At 43.7% G+C, this 23,515-nt stretch overlaps 1 long non-coding RNA gene and 1 pseudogene across 1 annotated transcript; one reads left to right on the forward strand and one right to left on the reverse strand.

The window, feature by feature from the left end:
* Positions 1-3: 3 nt before the first annotated feature.
* LOC136488348 (uncharacterized) lies at positions 4-9,095 on the reverse strand (annotated as a pseudogene).
* A 6,254-nt stretch (positions 9,096-15,349) lies between these two features.
* On the forward strand, positions 15,350-22,224 carry LOC136489942 (uncharacterized). Its single transcript, XR_010767446.1, has 6 exons — positions 15,350-15,738; positions 15,851-15,901; positions 16,070-16,120; positions 17,323-17,541; positions 18,052-18,132; positions 19,813-22,224. It is a non-coding gene; the product is annotated as an uncharacterized lncRNA (long non-coding RNA).
* The last annotated feature ends 1,291 nt before the right edge of the window (positions 22,225-23,515 follow it).

A 23,515-nucleotide genomic window follows, 5' to 3' on the forward strand; every position in this document is an offset into this window, starting at 1 on the left:
CTGCTATAGTACTCCAGCGTGTTCTGGCAGCCTTTGCAGTGTCCTGCTCTCCGTGCTCTCCCAGGCTTTCGGTGTTGGCGATGATGGCGTGGCTTTTGGTGTTGGTGGTGATGGCATGGCTTCTGGTGTTGGCCGTGATGGTGTGGTGCCATGAGCCGTGGGCAAGCCAAAGTGCATGGTGTGGTGGTGCGTGATGGTGCCGCCAGCCAAGTTGCCCGACACGAAGACCCGCCCGAGGTCCGCGGCCTCGGCGACCCATGGGTCCCCTCTAGGCTGCTTCGCCTGCGTGGCTAGCAACAGGACCGCCGCCGTGGCATCGTCGATGGCGGCAGGGAGGACTATGACATCATCGAGGCCCGTGAGCGGTGGCAAGACGGACTGCGGCGTCGGCCATGTCTTGCTCTCCGTGCTCACCTTAAAGGTGTTCAATGAATTTCTTCAAAGGGGGTGAAGTTACCAGCACAAAGAAGAGGTGACTCTATCCAAGCCAAACCAGCCAACCAAACAAACTAGTTGATAGCCAGGCTTAGGTAGTGTATGCAACCAAACAAGTCTATCTTGACTTGCTGGAAGCAGGCTTAGCCTAACTTATTTTCTACCTAGGCTAGAAATTAGCCATGAAACAAATACGCCATATGTCTCCTTGTGTTCACCGTCCGCTTCCCTTCCGTTCCCGTCACCTTTTTTTGTCGCACTCTGTCTGATTGTGAAATATTGCGCCGCGTCGGTCATTAAAAAAACAAAACAGCACGCTCGTTCCTTTCCCATTCCTCCCCATTCAACGCGTTCATTTCGTCTCCTTCATGGTGGAGGTGGAAGCAAGCGGCGACGTCGGCAAGGCATCAATTTGGGGCGGCACCAACTAACCTCCTCCCCATCGACGTCGAGGCAGAAGCCTCATCGACGTCGGTGCAGCCCCCGTCGACCGTCAAGGTGAAGGCCCATCATCGCCGGTGCTGGTCGATTTGGGGTAGATTTGTCGGCTCGGCCTCGATTCGAGGCGAAGGTGGAGGAGGATTCGAGCGGGCTGAGGGCTGATGAGCGAGGGCCCCCGATGAGTCCGCCGTCCATCGAGATCTGGCAGCTGCAGTTAGGACCAGGAGGAAGGAATCTAAACCCTACTATGACATGACTGTCGCACCGTGTCCGCCCCCCTTCCCTGCTCTTCGAACCCTCTGCTCCCGTCGGGTGCACGTGCGAGATTGTGTGCGTTCCACCAGTCGTTCTGTGAGTCATGGCATGTGCAATGGCACCGCCGTTCATGCAATGACGAGAAAATTGGAAATTTGCCCTCATGGTAGGTGGGCTTCGCCCAAATGCCATCAAGTTTGTGGGCTTCGCTGAAATGCCCTTATGAAACGAGTCCAACATGTTATAATGCCATTTTGAGATTTAAGTCCACTTTTAAGATTTTTCACTCAAAATTTTAGCCTGAACTGACCATTTTGCCCCTGAGCTCATTGACCCATGCCCTCTCATCTCTCCCCCTCTCGTTCTCTCGCTCACGGGAAAGGCAGAGCGCCGCCGCCCCAGGCCACCCCCACCCCCGCACTGAGCCTCGCCGCCGCCATCCGCCCCCAAGACGGCTCCCTGCCCCAGGCGAAGCCCACTCCCCATAAGGCTGAAATTCCCATTTTCTCCTAGGTTCTCGACGACTCTCTTCCACCCAAAGCCACCGCCGCCGCCCCGATGAGTCTATGCTAGCCCACCACGCACCGCCACGAGTAGGTCCCTGCTCTCCCCGTCGCTGGATCTGCGGCCACTGGTCCTGCCCGTCCAGGTGCTCTTCCCTAGGCCACCGCCGCACACGCCAGGCTATGGGTGAGGGTTCATCTAGTTTGTCGTTCATCCCAACAGCTGCCGTTTCTCTGTATCCACTTGGCCCTAGTGGGATCCCCTGATTCCATGCCCAGAATGTGGTGATAAAGTAGTGGAATGCAAATCCTAGAAGAACAACGGCAGAATTTTCTTCAAATGCGTAAACTACAATGAATTTGTGAGTATATATTGCTCTGTTGTTTATTGTCATATACAACTGGATGAACTAGGTACCGTGTCAAGGTTTGGATAAATAAACTGTGTTATGTATTGTCATTTCCACAGGCAGTGAAGAAATGTCCATTCTTTAGGTGGTTGGAAGAGTACAAGAAAGTAGTCGCAAAGAAGCTTAAAGAAGATTTGCTAGCTATAGTGCCATTAGATGGTCATGGTGAAACTAAATGTCAAGAAGAAATGAAGCTTAAAAGCAGGATTTTTGATGAAGATAGGATCTATCTCAAGATGGACAAGCTTATTGATCTGGTCCAGCTGTTGGTGGTGCTCTGTTTAGTCATGACTGTCATAGTTCTTTTAGGTGTGGTAGTGCTTCTTAGCAAGTGAAGCAAGATTGTGTTCTAGAACTGTGTTGTATCAGTACTAGTGGTGGTCTGTTTAGTAACTGAAATGTAGAAAAGTCATGGAATGAAGATGTTTTCATGGTTTTGTGCAGTTTATGTTTCATCAATCGACACGAGGTTTTATAAACAGGCATATGAATCATTGTTTGTTTCACTGGTACATATGAGTTGAATGGAACAATTTTAAAACGAAAGAAAATTAGAGAAACAAATACGAACTGATTTAGTTGTGTCCTTGTTTATACACTAAAAAATAAACAAAAAAGAAGTCATGATGAGCTAGGAAAAGTAAAATAAGGAGAAGCGCTAAAAATGAAAAAAAAACGAGTGGTATCAATCAAAACAAAAAGGAGAAGGAAAAAAAACTAGGTGCTAAATGCCTGGGCCTGGCTAGATGCGTGCATATGCCTGATCGAGACTGCGCGTGGCCGTGACATAAGGAGATGATAATTAACAAAACATACCTCTGGTAGATTATTCTGGATGTTCTCACGAAACCTCAAGATCAATAACTACTGATGAAGAAAGATTTTTTTAGGACCTCAAAAAGGAAAGGTGCATAAAACCATGAAAACATAAACTTGCTCCTCCCATTGAATTTTGACAGAATTTTGCTCGAATTCAGAATTTCAATTGAATTTGGACAGAATTTTGACACAATTTCATGATCACAATAACATTCCAGAAATATAGTAGATTTCATAAAGGTTCACACAATACATAGGTACCATTTACGTTACAACAGTCGGCATTACAATAGAGTTTTTCAAATAGGATAAGGTCGAGATACAATTTCATGATCAAGATACATGTCCACGTACATAGGCATTACAGTAGAGTTTTTCAAATGTCAGCTCATACATAGGCATTACAATAGAGTTTTTCAAATTCACATCTCAGTTCGTCTTCAACTTCATTGTAATCAACTTTTTCGCTATTCCCTTGTTTGGTTTTGGTGAAGTTGTAGCCTGCTTGTTTGGCGATAAATGGTTTAGCAATGTACTTGGCCCTTCTCCAAGTAGTATAGCAAGTCGGCTGCAACATGAAAGAATTGTAATGGACGGCAGCATTTTCATGAAAGAATTATAATGGGTTCATGAAAGAATCGTAGTACCTTCTAGTCAACCTTTCTGGACTTGTTGACAAAATATTGGCCTTAGCTGTGGCAACATTTTCAGCTTGTACATGAGTATTTTCAGCATGGACGAAAACATTTTGAGCAGGAGTATTTTCAGCAGCATTTTCTGGCTGGACAGCAGCATTTTCAGCATGGACAACAACATTTTCAGACTGGTCAGGAGTATTTTCAGCAGCTTTTTTAGTTTTCTTGTTACCATTCTTCCCACACTTGGTTGTATTTGTCCTAGGATTCCTTTTCCTGCAAGTTAGAACAATTTAGGCACTTGTAGCTTATTTGTCCCATTTAGTAGATGTAAGTTATAGAAAGTAAAGAAATCAGTACCTTTTCTTTGTCCTATTTAGGCGGCACTTGTAGCTTGTTTCTCTATGACCCAATTCTCCACACCCCTTGCATATTCTTTTCCCTCTTACCAATTGCCTTTTAGGTTTAGCAGCTTGCATAGCCTCCTCTTCAACAGCTTTATCAACCTCATTGGTAGCCTCCTTGGCAGCCTTTTCCCTTTGCCACCACTTCCTCCCTCAAGACATCCTTTTATCCGCAGCTTCCTATACCTCCTAGCACCCTTTTTGTCCAACGGTGCCCCAACTGTAAATGGAAGTGGCACATGTGGCCACTGAGTTTTATCTGGGAGTGGCTCTATTAATCTCTTATAGGCATTCTTGAATTTTTTCACTAAATAGTATTCATGGACAAATTCCTATCCACATCCACAGTTCGTTGGGCTGTAATCAAAGCCAAAGCATGCTGACATGGCTTACTAGTGCGTTGCCACTCAAGGCATGTGCACTCACGGAGATAAGTCTTCACTACATGCCTGTTATGGATGCTATTAATTTCCCATATCTCTGCAGCAACACTATCGGAGGTGATAACTGTCAAGTGACCCAAGCCTCTGGTTCTCATTTTCAGCTGACGTATGACTGTAGGAAAAATTCTCCCATTAAACTTTTGTCCAATCTGCCTTCTCTTCCTCCACAATACCATTAGCATCTCCCTGATTTTATCAGCAAGCTCAACTACAGGAAGGTCCTTCCAGTCCTTGATCCAATTATTAAAACATTCAGCAAGGTTGTTGGTTATATAATCACACTTGATTTCAGGGTTAAATGCACTTCTCATCCACAACAATTTATGATGATTGTCAAGCCATTCCATCACTTGATCACTAGCCTCTCTAACAAATTCGAAGAAATATTGAAATACTTCAACTCTATATGCTCGAGCTGCAGGATACATCTTCAAAAAAACATCACCCCCAAACTTCTTAATGAAATTCTGCATAAGATGCCTAAAACACTCTCTATGTTCAGCATGAGGAAACACATTTTTAACAGCTTTCTCTGGACCTTTGCATGCATCAGTGGAATTTTTTTATTTTTAACACTTTTTGTAAACTAATTTTAAATCTAACACTGTTTTTTTTTCCAAAACTAACACTTTTGGCTGCGCCTATTGCCATGGCGCGGCAAAACATTTGTACCACTCCATGCATGGTGGCGCGGTGGGAGGATGACGTGGCGAAGACCGGGGGCACTGACCGGTGATGTGGCAGGGTCTGCCGCGCCACCGATCTTGGCGCGACAGTGATGCGCCCTGATCAGTGGCGCGGCAGCGACACGCCCTGATAGCCTGGCCCTGGCCTACCCGCGCGAGGCTCGATGTGCTGCTCCTCGGAAACCGTGGCGCCCAAAGACACGCGAGAGACGCGCCTGCGGCCTGCCGTCTAGGTCTGGCTCTGGCTCTAGCACCGCCGCTCCGCTTCTCCCATCCCTGTGCCACACAGGGCACGGGCGCCGCGGCTGCATGTCGCGCGCGCGCATCCACATGAACCACGCAGCCGTGCCCGGTTGGCCCTGCTGCACCTGCACGCCTCCACCGTCGTCGTCTAGCCTCTGGCCAGGAAGGGTACGCTCTGCTTCTCCAAACTGATAGAACAGGGCATCGAGGAACCACGCATAGCCTAATGCCCTCCCGTCGCCCAGAGAGGCAACGCGGAGGGTACGGACCGGTTGCCCTGATTATCAAAGGAGCAAAAATTGGCCAGCCTTCCCAGATGCAAAACTCAAGGGCCACTGAATAGTGAATACATTATCAAAACAAAAGGGCCACTGAATACATCACGTGTTGCTTGATAATATCATCCTTCAGCGTTACTGCGTTAGGTGGACGAGAAGGATGGGTGTCTATAGTTTTGTCTAGTTTTTTATTTTTTATAATATAAGCTTTTTAATATGTCTTCATGCAAAACGTTAGCCATTATCTAGAGGGCCCTCTTTATTTATGTTAGTGTTGGAGTCAGATCGACACGGTGGTAACTGCTCCTGCACCGGCCTAGACTAGGAGTAGTAGAGTTAGAGAGGACGACAGCTCCTCAAGTGTTCTTTACCCTGATTTCCACGATCCGTATCCACTCATGTCTCTTCTTGTCCTATCCTTTAACCTGCTCGATTTGATATGGTTCTTTCTTATCTGGTGTGCAGAGCCCTAGAAGGTACCATCTGTGTGGTGCAAAAAATGGGTTTCAGTCATTTTTCATGGGGAAGTACATTTGCAATAACTCTATTCAAAAAGATTGTGAAAGTGAATGTCGAACTTGTTTCAGAATCGAAGTCTGTCTTTGTCTTTTCATATAGTAAATAATTTATTGTTCAACCACACTTGAAAACTGAGCACCTTTTTACTGAATTTGTATGTTTACTGTACAACTATTGAATGCTCCCACATACATGGCTATATTTATCAGCAGACTTGCAGCTCATTCTATTCCAAAATAGAATTATATGATGTGCATTCTTTTCTTGATTACCTGATATTTGCATCAAGTACTTTTGGGTTTTATTTTACCCTAACATGCCTTGAATAATTTTTAACCTGACTAATTTCATATTTTTTTAAGCTCCTATGCTATATCTGCTAGGAGTACGTACCTCCTTGCTAGTACATATGAAAGAAGAATTGGTGTAAATAAAAGTACATATGTGTGTTGCCTGTATTCCACATGAACCAGCATGATAAGTTGTTTTATATCCAGATGTTCCTTGCTGGATTGGTTAAATGGAGCTTGTCCAGCACATTTCAGACTTGTAATTTGTATTTTTGCAGGTTTTTTTGGATGATTTCTTTTGCTGTTTTGAGATGAATTTTTTGGCCCACCTTTCTATTTTCTATTTTTTTTATTTTAGAGATAATTTTTAGATTGGTCATGCTCTTTTTATGATTTTAATTCGACTGTTAGAGATGAATGGGTGAATCATAGATATGTCAAATCTGTGTGCTTCCGTATGTATATAAATTTTTCTTGAAGCTTTGTACAGTGCTATAGTAGTAAAACAAGATTTCTGACACATAAATCAACAACGATAGGTAAAAGATGTTAATCACTTGACGTGATGTATAATACAGCATCAGGACAGAGAACCACAAGGAACAGGTAAATGAAAGGCATCAAGGAACAATCATGTACGCCTTTAGCCTGTCGATCCATGTGGCGACTGGCGAAGGACTTGACTGTGTTCCGGAAGCCGAGGAACCCGTGCTCCTTGCTCTTGTTCATGCTATCCAGGAACGCCCGGTTAGCTCCAAACTGACAGAACTGGGCATCGAGGAGCCACCAACTGGCGACCTCGTTGAGCTGCGCCTCCACCGGCTCCTTCCCCCTGACGATCTCCGCCCAGACACCCGCATAAACTTTCGGCGTGTCCCAGAGGCAAGACAGCGACGGGGGAGGCGTGCAGGTGCAGCAGGGCCAACCGGGGCACGGCAACGTGGTTCATGCGGATGCGCGCGCGCCCGCGACATGCAGTCGTGGCGCCCGTGCCCTGTGCGGCACATGGACAGGAGAAATGGAGCAGCGGTGCCAGAACCAGAGCCAGACCCAGACGGCAGGCCGCAGCCGCGTCTCTCGCGTGTCTTTGGGCGCAGCGGTTTTCGAGGAGCAGCGCATCAAGCCTCGCGCGGGTAGGCCAGGGCCAGGCAATCAGGGCATGTCGCTGCCGCACCACCGATCAGGGTGCGTCGCTGCCACGCCAAGATCGGTGGCGTGGCAGACCCTGCCACGTCACCGGTCAGCGCCCCCGGTCTTCGCCACGTCATCCTCCCGCCGCGCTACCATGCATGGCGCGGCACAGGCGTTTCGCTGCGCCATGGCAATAGGCATGGCCAAAAGTGTTAGTTTTGGAGAAAAAAAATAGTGTTAGATTTAAAATTAGTTTACAAAAAGTGTTAAAAATAAAAAAAGTGCAAATAGCAAGAACAGGTAGGTCTCCTATGGCCTTATGCAACTGAGTCATAAACCATTCCTAATTTTCTGTTGTCTCACCATCTATGAAGCCAAATGCAACATGATACATCCAATTGTGTCCATCTAGAGTAGTGGCTGCTGCTAAGTATCCACACCATCTACCATTCAACGCAGTGGAGTCTATACTAAAGTAAGTCATCCATCCCTCTAGAAAACCCTCAATACAAGGACTTAAAGCACAAAAGAACCTGCGAAAGTGTACCTTGCCATCAACCATCTTGATGTCGATCTCAATGACACTGTTTGGTGAGTGCTTCAGAACCTCTGCCCTCCAATTGTAGAGCATTTGGAAGCTTTCCTCCCAGCTGCCAAACAACTCTTTCATTGCAATCTGTCTCCCCTTCCAAACGGTGTCATAGTGAATTTCACATTTGTGGTCATCTTGCAGCTGCTTCTTCAATTCTTTTGGGCCCATATTTGGGTCCTTCCTGAGGTGCTTGATACCCCTTGAAGCAACCCAGGCAGCAGTGGGTGTAGTAGTAAATCTCTTCGCACTGGATGAATAATTATGTTGAGCAATCAGAGCTGTAACCTGCATTATTACAGAAATTAGAACATTGCCATAACTAAAAAAAGAAGTCATATTCATATAACAAAAAAAATTTATGTATACCATAACAGTTTTTGAATGACGTTGTTTTCGACCACTAATATGCCAAGGGCAATCTGGTGCCATGCACTTCCCAATAAACCTCTCTTTGTCTGTTTTCACAGCGTGTAGTGCAAACTTTTTATTAATGGCAAACTGCCTCACCGCTAATCTAAACTCAACCATGTTGGGGTACACAGTGCCAATATCCATGCATGGTTTGTTAGGGTCATACACCATCACCCTCTCCTCCGGTATTGCATCATCAACAGGGATAGCTGCACCTCTAGTGTCAACGTCAAGGACTGTACTACCATTGTTTTGCAGTAGCCTGATCATCATTTGAAGTACCATCAGCAGCACCCTGGCCATGATCATCCTCGGTTCTCAGGCCTAGCAAACGATACAGCTCATCCTCATCGAAAAATTCTAACCTTCCTTCCCCTTCATCATCTTGCCTTTCCTCAATCCGTAATTCATCCCAATTAACAACATGTCCCTGTGGTTGTTCTAGAATGCCACCATCTACAAGCACTAAACTAAGCTCAGGCTCCGCATCGAGCCTAAAAAAACACCCATTACAGAGTTAGAACACTACACGCATACCATACAACAAAGAGTAAATAATGATGCATACCTGGTAACTACATCACTCCGATTGCAATCCATAGCACAAGCACATAAGAGAATCACTATTTCTTACTCCCGTAAAACCCTAAGTTAACACTATACCCATTGAATCCACAAATCAATCCTGAATATGGGCGCCTTGAAGCCTCACCTTAGTTCTGGGGGAGGATGTTGCCGCGGCTGAGGCTTCGGAGGCGGGCGCGTGTCTTGGATTGTGGGGCGCAGGGAGGCTCGGCGCGCCTGGTGACGCGTGGTCGGGCGACGGCGGCCTGGCGCGGACGGGCGGCTTGGCTGGGGCCGCCTTTGCCTGGGGCAGGGAGCCGTCTTGGGGGCGGATGGCGGCGGTGAGGCTCGGCCCGGGTCATCAAAACGAACGTCCCTTCCTGCTTTGTGTTTGATTGATTGTTCTTGGATTTCATGGTTTCTGGGATTTATTTGTTGTTCATAGAGGGACGTTTGGGGATGGGGATTCGTGGTGTAATGAAAGGGCCAGAGGGCAACATCCAGTAGTTTGCTGCTTTTGATTGCAATTTACGAATTGTGATTTTATTACTGCTTTAACAGATGAGATGAGATTTTGCCTGGCATGCCTGAGACAATTCTCCTCTAGCCTGAACGACGTAGATGCAAGCTGGTAATCAGAGAGGAATACTTGACCGCAAGGCTCAGCATGCATGTTATATAATTATTGAGTGTCTGGTGCCAATCCAAGCACACCAATGCAACTATATAATACCGACCCTCTGTTTCCAATTGGAGACTGAACATTTGATTAGAGTAGCATACTATTCTTATTCAGATCAGATAGATCATATAACAGTGGAGAGGTAGCTGAAGATTAATAATTACAAGGTAGACAGGGAATGCGAGCAGCGTGAAGGGGACCGTGAATCTGAGCTTCTTTGGTGCGTGGTTCTGTTTGCCAGTGCAACTTCTCCGTTATCTGCATTACAGGCACACAGGCAGGCAGCTCCACTTATGTTTTAGAAAACATTGCCATGGTTTCATAGACACATCCAGAGTCCAAAATAAAGCATCGCTTTAGCTTAAGCCTATGTGAGCTTATTATTTTTTTGTTATCTATAATAAATATTATTCACTCTAATATAAAAAAATGACATGGACAGGTTAATTTGTTAGGATATGATGTTAGGATGGCTTAGTTTTATTTACATGATGAGATCTCTGCATTGTTAACAGGAATAATTTATTAGTCTGTGTATTAATTACAACAATTGATGAGAGTTGTTGTTACTTAATGTGCTATAAACTGCATCTATACGTACCTATCAGTGTGCTACTGCTGTCTGCAGCTCTGCAAAGCAATAACATTGTTAATTAATTGTCATGGTAGATTTTTTTATTTTGCTTGCCGTTGCACTGCTTAGACTACTTGTAGGTATGATATATAGGAATAGATTTGCAGCAACTATTGAATCTTGAAGTTTGAAGCAAACAGAGATTGTAGCCCACCGGTAAAGAAGCCGTCCATCAGTATCACAAACCATCATAGTATCAAAATAGTATCTGGCTTAGTGCTTGTTGTTGTGTTGGCATGCCTGCATCCATTGATGGTATTTTTCATCCGGCTTTCAGTTCTTGTTATTTTTTTGGTCTTTTATCATCTGTGTAGGAACTCCTGATTTTATTCTCTGTGTGGGAGTACACAATTAGTTGACACTAGTTGGTTCTGTTTTTTCTGTGTGAACTCTGAAAAATTGAATTTTCAGCACTTGGCTCAGGGAACACCTTTTTTCGTTAAACTATAGTCAGAGTTGTGCATTCTTGATAAGATGTTTATGAGAAAAAGAACAAAAGGACAAAATGGTAGTGTAGGGCCTCATGGGGGATTCAGTTTCTTTGTTTTTAAAGAGATATTCAACACAGGAGACTACTCTAAGTTGTTAAGGCTAGGTGAAGAATTCTAGGAAGAGCTTGCAAACTTTCTGAAAGAGCAGAGTGATCTGTTGTGGCTTCATGAGATATGCTTAAACCAGTTCTCATCTGCTTCTGAGACCTTTCATACCTATCCTCTGCGTGGTAGTCCCGATGGAGATGATAGCATCACAACCAGCAGAAAGCCACTATCCTTTGTTGAAAGAAGACGTCTTCTTTATCTCTCTAAAATTGTTGCAATAGCAGATAGGTGTTTCTGCCTACTTTCATGTTATACTCTACAGTCTGCACTGAAACAATTCACTGAGAAACTCATATTCTGCTTGTTTCTGCTGCCCCTTTTTTTTTGTAGCCGATGGTGTTTTATGATTCTTCAATATGAATTTTGATGTTAAATTCCAAGTCTCATGTCTAATTCTGTACGTTAGCTGAGGAGCCATCACACAATTGTTTCCATATGACATTTTGAAGATTCATCAATTATTGACTTACCTGCAATTTTGCAGGTCGATAGTCTGTGGGAGCAAGTGAAGAATAAAGTGGGCTTCTGCAGAAAAAGATTGAATTGGTTATTTCTCCATATTTTACTGGTCCTCTTCCTACCGCATTGCTAACTTGTACCTCTAGTTAAAACAATTGACTAGGTTTTTCTTGCTAAGATATTTTTCTTTTTTTAACCTAACAGTACAAAGTTTATAATGTGATAGTTGAAGGTTTTGAATCTACTAGTACAAAGTTTGTAATGTGATAGTTCAAAGTTTATAAATTCTTAGTGTAAAGTTTTAAACCTAGCAGTACAAAGTTTGTAGTGTGATATTTCAAAGTTTTTGAACCTAGCAGTACCAAAGTTTGTAATGTGATAGTTCAAAGTTTATAAAATCTGACGGTAAAGTTTTTGAAGCTAGCACTATAAAGTTTATAATGTGATAGTTCAAAGTTTTGAACCTAGCGGTACAAAGTTTGTAATGTCATAATCCAAAGTTTATAAATCCTGAGTGTAAAGTTTTGAACCTAGCAGTACAAAGTTTATCATGTGATAGTTCAAAGTTTTAAACCTAGCGGTACAAAGTTTGTAACGTGGTAGTTCAAAGTTTATAAATTCTGAGTTTAAAGTTCTCAGCCTAGCATTATAAAGCTTTTAATGTGGTAGTTCAGAGTTCTGAAACTAGCATTATAAATTTTGTAATTCGATAGTTCAAAGTTTATAAATTCTGAGTGTAAAGTTTTGAAGCTAGCAGTACAAAGTTTGTAGTGTCATAATTTTAAAGGTTATATATAAATTTTGAGTGTAAAGTTTTGAAGCTAGCAGTTTAAAGTTTATATTGTGATATATCAAAGTATTGAATCTAGCAGTATAAAGTTTATATCGTGGTAGATCAAATTATTGAATCTGGCAGTACAAAGTTTGTAATGTTGTAGGTCAAACTTTTATAAATTCTTTGTGTAAAGTTTTGAACCCTTTGCCGTACGGAGTTTGTAATGTTATAGTTTAAAGTTTTGAACCTAGCAGTACAAAGTTTTGTAATGTCATAGTTTGAAAGTTTGTAAATTCTGAATGTAAAGTTTTGAACCTGACAGCACAAAGTTTATAATATCATAGTTCAAAGTTTTGTATCTGCAAGTATAAAGTTTGTAATGTCATAGTTCAAAGTTTATAAATTATGATTGTAAAGTTTTTGAACTTAGCAGTGCAAAGTTTATAATGTGATAGTTCAAAATTTTTAACCTAGCATTACAAAGTTTGTAATGTGATAGTTCAAAGTTTATAAATTCTATTTGTAAAGTTTTGAACCTAGCAGTACAAAGTTTGTAGTGTTATAGTTGAAAGTTTATAAATAGTTTATAAATTCTGAGCGTAAAGTTTTAAACCTGGCAGCACAAAGTTCAAAATGTCATAGTTCAAAGTTTTGTATCTAGAAGTATAAAATTTGTAATGTCAAAGTTCAAAGTTTTATAAATTCTGAGCGTAAAGTTTTTAACCTAGCAGTGCAAAGTTTATAATGTGATAGTTCAAAGTTTTGAACCTAGCAGTACAAAGTTTTGAACCTAATACGAAGTTTATAACTTCACACATTTTTTTATCCGTTTACCTTGTCTTGTTTTTTTAGGGTATTAGTGACAACTATTTTGGTACTGAAGAACAGAATCCACATGTGCTTTATATTAGCTAATTGCAATGACATATATATCTCGACAAATAAGATGTACTCATTTTCTAGTTTTTTTTTTAAACTTCATAACCATTTTTTATTTGTTTCTGTATTGGTTGAATTGTTAATCCCGTATAAAATATAATGGAACATAAGATATATGAATTTTGAAAATAGTACTTCTACATCTATTTGGATGTCAAACCATCTCCCCGTCCTTTTCATCTTCCGTAAACCCGCTATCCTGAAAGAGAGAAAAAAAGTAGCTCGTAGAATCCAAATTAGTCCATTGGCCTAGACAGGAGAATCGCTAATGAGCCGGCCCAGAGTCTAGACATGAGAAAGGGGAAAATTACGTTGGGCAAACCGGGCTGTTACGGGGAGGGACGCGCGCTGCGCCGCTGCTATCGCTTCCGGTGCACGCGCCGGCAACAATCGGAGCGCACGCGCGCCGAGGAATAGTCTCGGTTTCGTCTTCTTTCCCCTTTCTCTGCTCGTGTGCTTCGTCTTCTTCGAAAGGGAGATTTAACTTTTTACCATTATAAGAATCGGCACCTCCTAAGATCTCACTTTAATGGCTGGCAATACAAATTTAGCACGTAACGGAGAGAAGAGATACAAAAATACTACTTTTGCTTACGTGGCATGCCAGCGCGTCAGTCTAGGTCGCATCCGAGGCAGCATGGGGTGGCAAATGACCACAGCTGCCCCTCACTCGCAGCCGGTCTGCGTCGGCGCTGAGCTCGCCATGGCCGCCGGGGCCGAGCTTGCCCGCGGCAGTGCTGCGCTCGCCATGGCCGTCAGGACCTACCTCGCCCGCGCCTTGGACACTAGGGCTGACCTCACTGGGGCAGTCTGTGCCGGGGCCCATGGCCACCGGCATCGAGCTCGCCATGGCCGCCGGGGCCGAACTCGCTGGGGCCGTCTGCGTCGACGCTGAGCTCGCCATGGCCGCCGAGGCCGAGCTCGCCCGCGGCCGTGCTGCGCTCGCCATGGCCGCCAGGACCGAGCTCGCCCGCACCTTGGACACTGGGGCTGACCTCGCTGGGGCAGTCTGTGGCGGGGATGAGCTCGCCATGACCAGGGCCGAGCTCCACATGGCCACCGGCGTCGAGCTCGCCATGGCCGCTGGGGCCGAACTCGCTAGGGCCGTCTACGTCGGCGCTGAGCTCACCATGGCCACCGGGGCCAAGCTCGCCCGCGGCCGTGCTGCGCTCGCCATGGCCGCCAGGACCGAGCTCGCCTGTGCCTTGGACACTGGGGCTGACCTCGCTGGGGCAGTCTGTGCCGGGGACGAGCTCGCCGGGGCAGCCTATGTCGGGGGATGAGCTCGCCATGACCGTGGCCGAGCTCCCCATGGCCACCGGCGTCGAGCTCACCATGGCCGCCGGGGCCAAACTCGCTGGGGCCGTCTACGTCGGCGCTTAGCTCGCCATGGCCGCCGGGGCCGAGCTCGCCCGCGGCCGTGCTGCGCTCGCCATGGCCGCCAGGTCCGAGCTCGCCCCTCCCCCATGGCTGGAGCTCGAGTAGAGGTCGTGCTCGCCTCTGCCAAGGCCTTGCGTGCGCGTACAACGCGAGTAGAGCTCGCCCTCGCCGTCGGTGCCGAGCACGCCCGCGCCGCCAAGGTCGTCGTACTAGAAGCTAGAGCCGTCGTCGCTGCGGTCGGAGGATGAGGCGCTGGCCGAGGCGGATTCGGGAGCGGGGAGGAGGGTCGCGCCGACCGCGTCGGCGCGGCAGCTGGGCGCCACCACTCGGAGCTGGCGCGCCGCCGCAGGTGCCGTTGCTACGGGCGGCGAGGACCATGACAACGAGCTTCTCGTCGGCGGGATGGCGCTGCGGGCATGGTTCGACGCCGAGAAGCGGTGCAGCAGGGGCAGTGTATCCTTGCTAGGCCAACGGAGGAAGCGGGGGAGGCGAATGGTGGTGTCTGTGTGGAGATCCGGAGCTCGAACCGAAGCTCGGCAATGACGGTGGCTGCGGTGATTGGCGGCGCCGGAGAAGAAGAGAGGACAGAGGGAGGGGCGGGACGTCTGCGGCGTGGAGAGGGGCTCGATCTTGAGAGCAGGAAGAGAGCAGGGGTAGAAGAGACATTTGACGTCCGTACGCTGACTTAGATCCCTGCTGGCGCGAGAGCTGGCGTGCCACATAAACAAAAGTGGTATTTTTGTATCTCTTCTCTTCGTTGCATGCTAAATTCGTATTGCCAGCCGTTAAAAGCTGTCGATCCTTATAATGTAAAAAGTTAAATCTCCCTCTTCGAAATGGAGGCAGAAGCTCTTCCCCATCCATTCGCGCTGCACCAACAGATCTTCCTCATCGATGTGGAGGCAGAAGCCTCGTTGACGCTGGTGCGGCCCCCGTCGATGTGGAGACGGAAGCTCCCTCGTCGCCCGCACGGCCTCGATTTTGGGGCGGCACCAACTGGTTTTTCCCCATCGAGGCGGAGGTGGATTCGAGCGTGCCGAGGGCTGAGGAGCGAGGGGCCCGGCGAGTCCGCCGCCCGTCGAGATCCGGCGGCTGTAATGAGGGCCGGGAGGAAGGATCCAAACCCTAATGCGACACGATTGCTGGCCGCGCCACTGTGAGGACGTCGATATCGTCACCGGCGACCGCCTCCAACGCTCCAGCTCCTCTAGGTAGGCGCCGCTGCCCTGTCCGCCTGCCCTTCATCCGCTGATTCTCCTGGATCTGCGAGCTAGGTGAAAGGGGATCGAGTGTTCCTTGTACTCATTGTCCACTGGTTGCTAGGGTTCGTCCTAACCCTCGATTCTAGGTGGGGAGGCAAATCATGTGATGCAGGTAACATCTTGTGTTTTTTCTGGGATTTTCTTTTGTTTTGGTTGGATTTGATATGCTCATCGGGCTATTCATTTTTCTCTGGGTTGATTTCTTCTCATAATTTCTTCTCTGTGTTGATTCAAGGCGTATTGTGTTCGTTCATAAGGGTTTTTACTATATGTTTTGCAGCCATGTGTGTTCAAGTCAGTGTGATTTATCTCTACGAGCATCAAAAATTATGTGAGTCAATTTCCTCTCCCTTGATGTTTTAGGGAGCTTGTTTTCTTGATGGGATCGACCAAGGATGAGCACCTTAAATATGTAGTGTCGTAATCCATTATCGCAATGTCTGCATGTTCGATGCTATGCAAATCCTTGTTTGAATATACATATGTGCTTCTCTTGTTGATGGTGCTTTCTTACTCAATTTATATGTAATGTATTAGAGGTCCTATGCTTTTAACATGAACATCTGTGCCTCTAAATGTTATCCATTTAATGCATTTGTTCCAAGTATATTTTTGCTATTACTTCCAATGGAATAGAAACATATGAATGTCATATTGAATGGGCGCTCTCCTCTCCACTCGAACGTGGCGCGGCAGCGGCTCCCTCTCGGTCCCCTCCTGCGCGCTCCGCCGCTCGGCTCCTGGCCTCTGTACGTCGGCGGGCGGCAGCCAGGCCAAGCGGCCAGCCGGTGGGCGGCTGCCGGCTGCGGCCTGCCCCTGGGGCCTGGGGCTGATGCTTGCCGCCCTGCAGGTGCTTGGAGGATTTAATCAGGGTCTAGCTGTGGCCGCCGGCTGACCTTCAGTTGGTAGAGGTTGATGGCCATGAGTATCATCCCTAATTCATTGTTTGTGATGATTAGGAGTTCCTTGATTAGCAATTCAGGAACTGGTATTTGGCTGTGGCTTTTGCAAACTGTGTCGTCTATATGATTTTCTATGCTATTGATACTGTAGTTTTCTAGGACAAGGACAATAGAGGCATATATGATTTTTATTAGCTTCAGTTATTTTCTATAAAATGTCAATACTGCTCTATATTGCTTTGAGTCTGGTGTTAGAATTTGCTCTACTCATTGCACTGAACCTGTAATTTCTTTGAAGTATGAAGTGAGAACCTGCTCTGTTAATTGCTTGCTCTATAGTTGCTATCAACTATTTGAGTGATATTTGGATGAAAGTAATAACACTGAAAGTCTTCTGCGCATATATTTAATCAACTGTATCACTACTAACAGGCAATAACCTGATACGTCAGCTTAGAATATGTTGTTTCACTACTAACCATGTTGTAATTTAACTACAGCTGCTATTTTCCATAGCCTGCAATTTAAAACCTTCTTCCCAGCTGTGAGTAGATGCATCTAGTAGTGCTAGCGCAAGTGCTACTGCTAGTTCTGTCCTCCCTTTGCTTACACTGAATCTTCTTCTATGTAGGGATGAAAATGACCAAACAACCAGTATCACCTTGATCACCGTATGGGTAGGGTCTAGTACCCACAGAAGCGTTTCAGATCCTTTCAACAGCTTTGCAAATTTCCTCCCCTCTTTGCTGTTAAATTGATTTTGGACTCATCAGTCCGGAGGTGGTGTCCTCTCCTGTGTTGCTGTAAAATTGAATTTATGGACTCATCAGTCTGGAGGTGGCTCAACCAGGTGCATAGTTCTTGTGATTTTGCCTCTTTTTTCTATTTTTGTATATTTAGTTTCCTTTGTTGCTTGTGGAATCCCTACAACCATAGTTCAATTTAGTAGTTTGAAATTACAACACCTACTGAATTTGGGACGGTATGAGTAGAATGAGTTGCATGATTTGATATGAATTGTTACTGTTTGGAAGTGGAACTTGCTAATTCCTAGTTATGATTTGTATTCAAATTACAAAGTTTTAAATCTTAAAGTAAACAGTTTTAAATGTGTTAGTATAAAGTTCCTGAATTTAAAGTGTAAAGTTGAAAATTACAAGTTTTGAAGTGTGAAATACAAAGTTTTAAATATGCGAGTATAAAGTTTTAAATGTGCTTGTATAAAGTTCCTGAAACTGCAATACAAAGTTTCTAGATATGTGAGTCCAAAGTTAACAGATATCCATTGCAATGTTAATGTCCTCACTATTCAGGTTTCAACTTAGTTATTTCTTATTATATTGGTTTTTGATACTACCAGAAAATCTTCTTTTGGGTGTAACAAGCGACGTAGTTGTTTCACTAACCAGTGTTTGAGTGTTTCCATGAAAGAATGGAGAAGGTATGTTCAATTTTTTTGATCTGCGTGGGCAATTTTTAACTATCATTCCTTATGCATTGTGATGTTGTACATGCATGTTACTGCCATATGTTCTAATTAGATATTTTGTAGTGCCAAGTTTGTAATTACTAAGTTTCTAAACTAGTCATACTCTAGTATGAAGGTCCTCATACTTGGCTGCAATATAAATTTTTTATTTTTGCAGTTCAATTTTTTCTGGTGAACTACAACAAAGTTTCACAATTTAGAGTGCAAAATTTTAAAAATTAAAGTATAATGTTCAAATGTCCTAGTACAAAGTATTAAATGTGGTAGTATAAAGTTCCTGAATTTCAAAAGTAAAATTTGAAATTACAAAGTTTTAAATCTTAAAGTATAAAGTTTTAAAAGTGCTAGTATATAGTTCCTGAATTTAAAATGTAAAGTTTGAAATTACATAGTTCTAAATCTTGAAATATAAAGTTTTAAATGTGCTAGTATAAAGTTTCTGGATTTTAAAAATAATTATTGAAATTACAAAGTTTTAAATCTTAAAGTACAAACTTTTATGTGTGCTAGTATAAAGTTTCTGAATTTAAAATATAAAGTTTGAAAATACAGACTTAAATCTTGAAATACAAAGTTTTATATGTGCTAGTATAAAGCTCCAGAATTTAAAAGTAAAGTTTGAAATTACAAAGTTCTAGATCTTGAAATATAAAGTTTTAAATGTGCTAGTATAAAGTTTTGGATTTTAAAAATAAAGATTGAAATTACAAAGTTTTAAATTTTAAAGTTTAAACTTTTAAGTGTGCTAGTATAAAGTTTCTAAATTTAAAATGCAAAATTTGAAATTACAAAGACTTAAATCTTGAAATACAAAGTTTTATATCTGCTAGTATAAAGTTCCAGAATTTAAATGTAAAGTTGTAAATTACAAAGTTCTAAATCTTGAAATATAAAGTTTTAAATGTGCTGGTATAAAGTTTCTGAAGTTTAAACATAAAGATTGAAATTACAAAGTTTTAAATCTTAAAGTACAAACTTTTTAGTGTGCTATTATAAAGTTTCTGAATTTAAAATTTAAAATTTGAAATTACAAAGACTTAAATCCTGAAATACAAAGTTTTATATGTGCTAGTATAAAGTTCCTAAATGTGCTAGTATAAAGTTTATAGAGTCATAGTTCAAAGTTTGTAGATTTGGTGACTGAAGTTCGAGTTCGGTTTTTTAGTTTATAGATGTTGAAATTCTAGCAATGTGCTGCATGAAGCCTCTAATTTTAGAGGACAAACTTTACAACTAAAAGGTTCTCATAGTTTAGTGTATAAAGTTTTAGAGTGTTGTAGTTAAATATCGCAACAGTTGTGTTGAAAGTTTTTGAATTACTTTTTTGTATCTTCAAGTACAAAAGTTTGGATGCTGGGAATACAAAGTATATAGTGTGCTGCTTCAAAGTTTGTAGATTCAGAGTGCAAGTATTTATTTTGAACCAGTGGTTACAAAGTTTTTAAAGCCAAACTTGAAAGTTTTCTAGAACTTGGGGGCGAATTTTAAATTTATTTTTTTCATATATGAAAGTGTCCAGTCTGGAATCAATTTTATAATTTGGGTTGTACTCGTTTTTTTTACATATATAAATGTAAAGTTTAACATAACTTCATACATTTTTAATTTGTTTATCTTGTCTTTTTTTTCTAGGGTATTAATGCCAACTACTATAACTGAAAACGGAATCCACATGTCTTTTTTATTAGCTATCAACAAAGACATATATATCTTGATAAATGAGATGTACTCTATTGTATTTTTTGTGCCGATAACTTTGCCTGTCTTTTATAGACAATTTTTATTTCTCTGTATCGGTTGAATCATCAGTCCCATGCAAAGTATTATGAAATATAAGATAGTATCAATTTTGAAAATACTACTCCTACATCTATATAGATGTCAAACCATCCCCCGCCCTTTTCATCTCCCACATACCCGCTATCCCGAAAGAGAAAAAAAACTCGTAGAATTTAATTATTGGGCCGTGAATCTAGACAGGAGAAACATAAAATGCCAAATGGGCCAATTAAATATGTATGGGTTGAAGCTAGACATGAGAAAGGGTAAAGAAATATGCTTCCCGGCCCGCAGATGGCAACCCGTCAACCCACCTCCAGCGTGTTCAGAATGGGTGCGCTACTCAAGTTCCGTACGCACACGCGCCGCTAATTATTCTGGTGGGCGTGCGCCAGTACCGCTGCCAGCGCACGCGCGTCGAGCAAGAGCCTTATGATAACAACATTGTTGTTGTTCTAGCAAGGCAAGTTCCAATCCTTGCTCATACCATGAATTTATTCTAAATTAATGCTGCGACTTATTATATCACTATCATAAATGACCACAATACCTAGCAAACCAACTTTAAAATGTGTTAAGATTGACTAATGACTACACAATCTAATATATTCACGTATGTGTCATTGATATTCATGTATGCTTAATTGAGTAATCAGCCAATGTGTTGGATAATCATATGTGCACCATGATTTACGCGTTAACGACGAAATCGGGTTTCGAGCTTATTAACCTCTATCTGCAATAAGGTTGGGGACCTTCATGCATTCCCTTGTGGTTTGTGGAGGCTGATTAACCTCCCTTCGCCATAGGGTTGGAGAACTTCGTGCATCCTCTTTTATAGATTGTTGTGTCCTTAAAACCATTACTTAATTATGGATTTTGTTTTTGGATAGTTGGATCCATTGAACTCTAGGAGGTTTCATCCTTTACATCCCGTGGCAACAACATCATCGATGCTTGTTCAAAGTCTTAGTTACTCCCTATATATAGAAGCCAGCCAAGGGTGCCAAAAGCTACAAGATGGGTCAAGCCCGCCTCACATGTTTGGCAGCCAATTCCTTCAACAAATGAGTTCCCATTAAATTCAGCATGAATAGTGTCACAAGGACCAGGAGCCACATCAATACAAAGCCTATATCATGACGGCTCAGTCCTGTTTGGTAGAATAGTAGGACATACAAGAAGGCCTGCACCATCACATTATGATTCTGCAAAACAAGAATCCGAGAAACAAAAGAGTTCGCTATCATCCTAGACAATGCAACAACAGTCATAATATAGAAACACGACAAAAAAAGTAAGTACAAGGACCTTAAATATTGTGTAATCAATTCTAATGTACCCATCAATCTCATAGTCACAAAGTTCACCGTTTGACAGGTCGAAAAACAGGGTCAAGGAACGTGGTACGTTACTTGTGAGAGGTTTTACATGGTGGGGGTCGAAAATGACCTTGGGTACATAGGTCGGGGTCAATGTTCTTGGGTTAAGGGTCGATGCTTTCAATCCTGTTTTTTTGCGACTGATCATGCTACTCCTGCTGTGGTAATTGCCTAAGATCACGTTAACCACACCATGGACCTGGCTAGGTATCAACAGGAAAACCCTAAATTCCAGTTTTTTGGGAATTATTCGTCACTAGACACTAGATTAACTGGTATCCTTATTTTTACGACACTTGAATTGCTTATTTCCATGATCTTGAGGTTCCAGAAAGACAGATTGATAATCAATTATGTATCAAATATAAATGTGGTATGGTTCTCAAAAAGTCAAAAGTCAAAGATCAATTTGGTATGGTTCTCAAAGGTCATTGACTCACTATTGTACCAAACAATGCATCAAAATTAGACAAGGGAAACTACTTTCATAGTCATTGCAAATGCTTGTTTACACACACAACCGCAAAAACATTTGAATACCTATCATAATAAGATGCATGAGTAGACCATATGTGAGCACACAAAGAACAAAAATTCAGCTCCCTAACTTTGAACAAAGTATCCCACTAATCCCCTCACTTTGTGTTCTGACACATAGAAGATCTAATTAGAAACTAATTGATGTACGAGTCATACATGGAAATAGATTGCAGGTTACATGGAAGAGCATATTACATGGTTTCATTACACAGATTGCACAGGAACCTGGTTTTGGCAAAAGTGCCAGATTCAGAGCAAAGTGATTCTGTTGATTACAGGAAGTCAGGAATGCATTGGACGCGAAGGAAAAGAGGTGAGATCGAGTTAGTACGCAATTATGCAGTTCTGTTGACCCTGTGGTTGTAACCTGACTGATGTAGACAGTTTTCGATTTAATTTCATATGATTATAGTTGTCTACAGTCTACACTACACAGGTAGAATAAGTAACATATAGACTAATGACTTCTAGATTGCACTCTTAGAGACTTTTTTTTTTCTCGAATACGCAATTTGCGTATCATTGTATTAAGGAGAAGAGTCTAAAGAAACATACAACGCGCTTTTATCGAGCGCCAAAGGAGGTCGACCTAACACAGCCGAAGCTGGACCATCCTAGCAAAAGACCTCATGTTTCGATATTACATAAAAGGAAACAACCAATATCGACGCAACATTGTGGCCTATGAGGTGGCCTTGTGTCTTCGCGGCTGCCTGGACGGTGCCTTTCCAACGGCCGGGAAGAGCTCGTCCAGCGCCTCGGCTTCGGACGCAGTCAGGTTGCTGTCGAAGAGCCTGTCAAAGGCCTCCAACTCCGAAGCGGATGGCGCAGATGGACCCCTGGTGTAACCCATACGCTGCATGATCAGCACCTCACCTCGCTTGGAAGCTGGCACTCGGGAGAGGTTCTGAGCCACCAACCGCCTGCTCCGCCACGGCAGTAATGGCTTAGCACCGGCTTAGCAGGAGGTTGCTTGGGAGGCTCACGAATCAGCGGAGAATCCCTCTTACGCATGACATTGTTGATGAAGTTGTCAAGGCGTTGTTTTGCGGAGTCGTCGTTGTCCACAGCTTGGTGGGTAACCCCAGGTGGTGAACTGGAAGGGCCATCCACCGCGAGGTCGACCGCGTGTGTCCTCGGCGAGTCCACTGCCCACTGAATGGAGCGTGGGGGTGGTGTCCGCAGCACACAAGAGGCTACTGCATCCTCCAGCTGGGGGCCGCCACCGCCGGTGCCTCATCCGGAAGCTGGGGGGTCACCGAAGTTGACGAGAGGTGCTCAAGGGAAGGCCACGTGACGATCTGACTGCCGACGAGCGAGGCCGTGAACTCCTCAACCGTCGGGTCCTTCGAGATGTCGCGATCCTGCGTGGCACTCGGGTACAACGTGAGCGTCAACGGGTCGGGCTCAACCAATGTTTTCAAGGCGGTAAGGCGAGGCGAGGCGAGGCGACTGACTACCGCCTTACGCTTAAGCGACTAAAGCGTGAGGCGAGGCAACGCCTTAAGAAATTAATTAAAAAATGAAAACAGCAGCTTAGAGCGGTAGATGAAGAAAAAAGGAAAGGAAAAAAAAGAAAAAGAAAGGAGCCGAGTAAGAAGTGGGCTCGCCCAGCCCACTAGGTAGACCATGTG

This window comes from Miscanthus floridulus, chromosome 10 (genome assembly GCF_019320115.1).
Source record: "Miscanthus floridulus cultivar M001 chromosome 10, ASM1932011v1, whole genome shotgun sequence".
NCBI lineage: Eukaryota > Viridiplantae > Streptophyta > Magnoliopsida > Poales > Poaceae > Miscanthus > Miscanthus floridulus.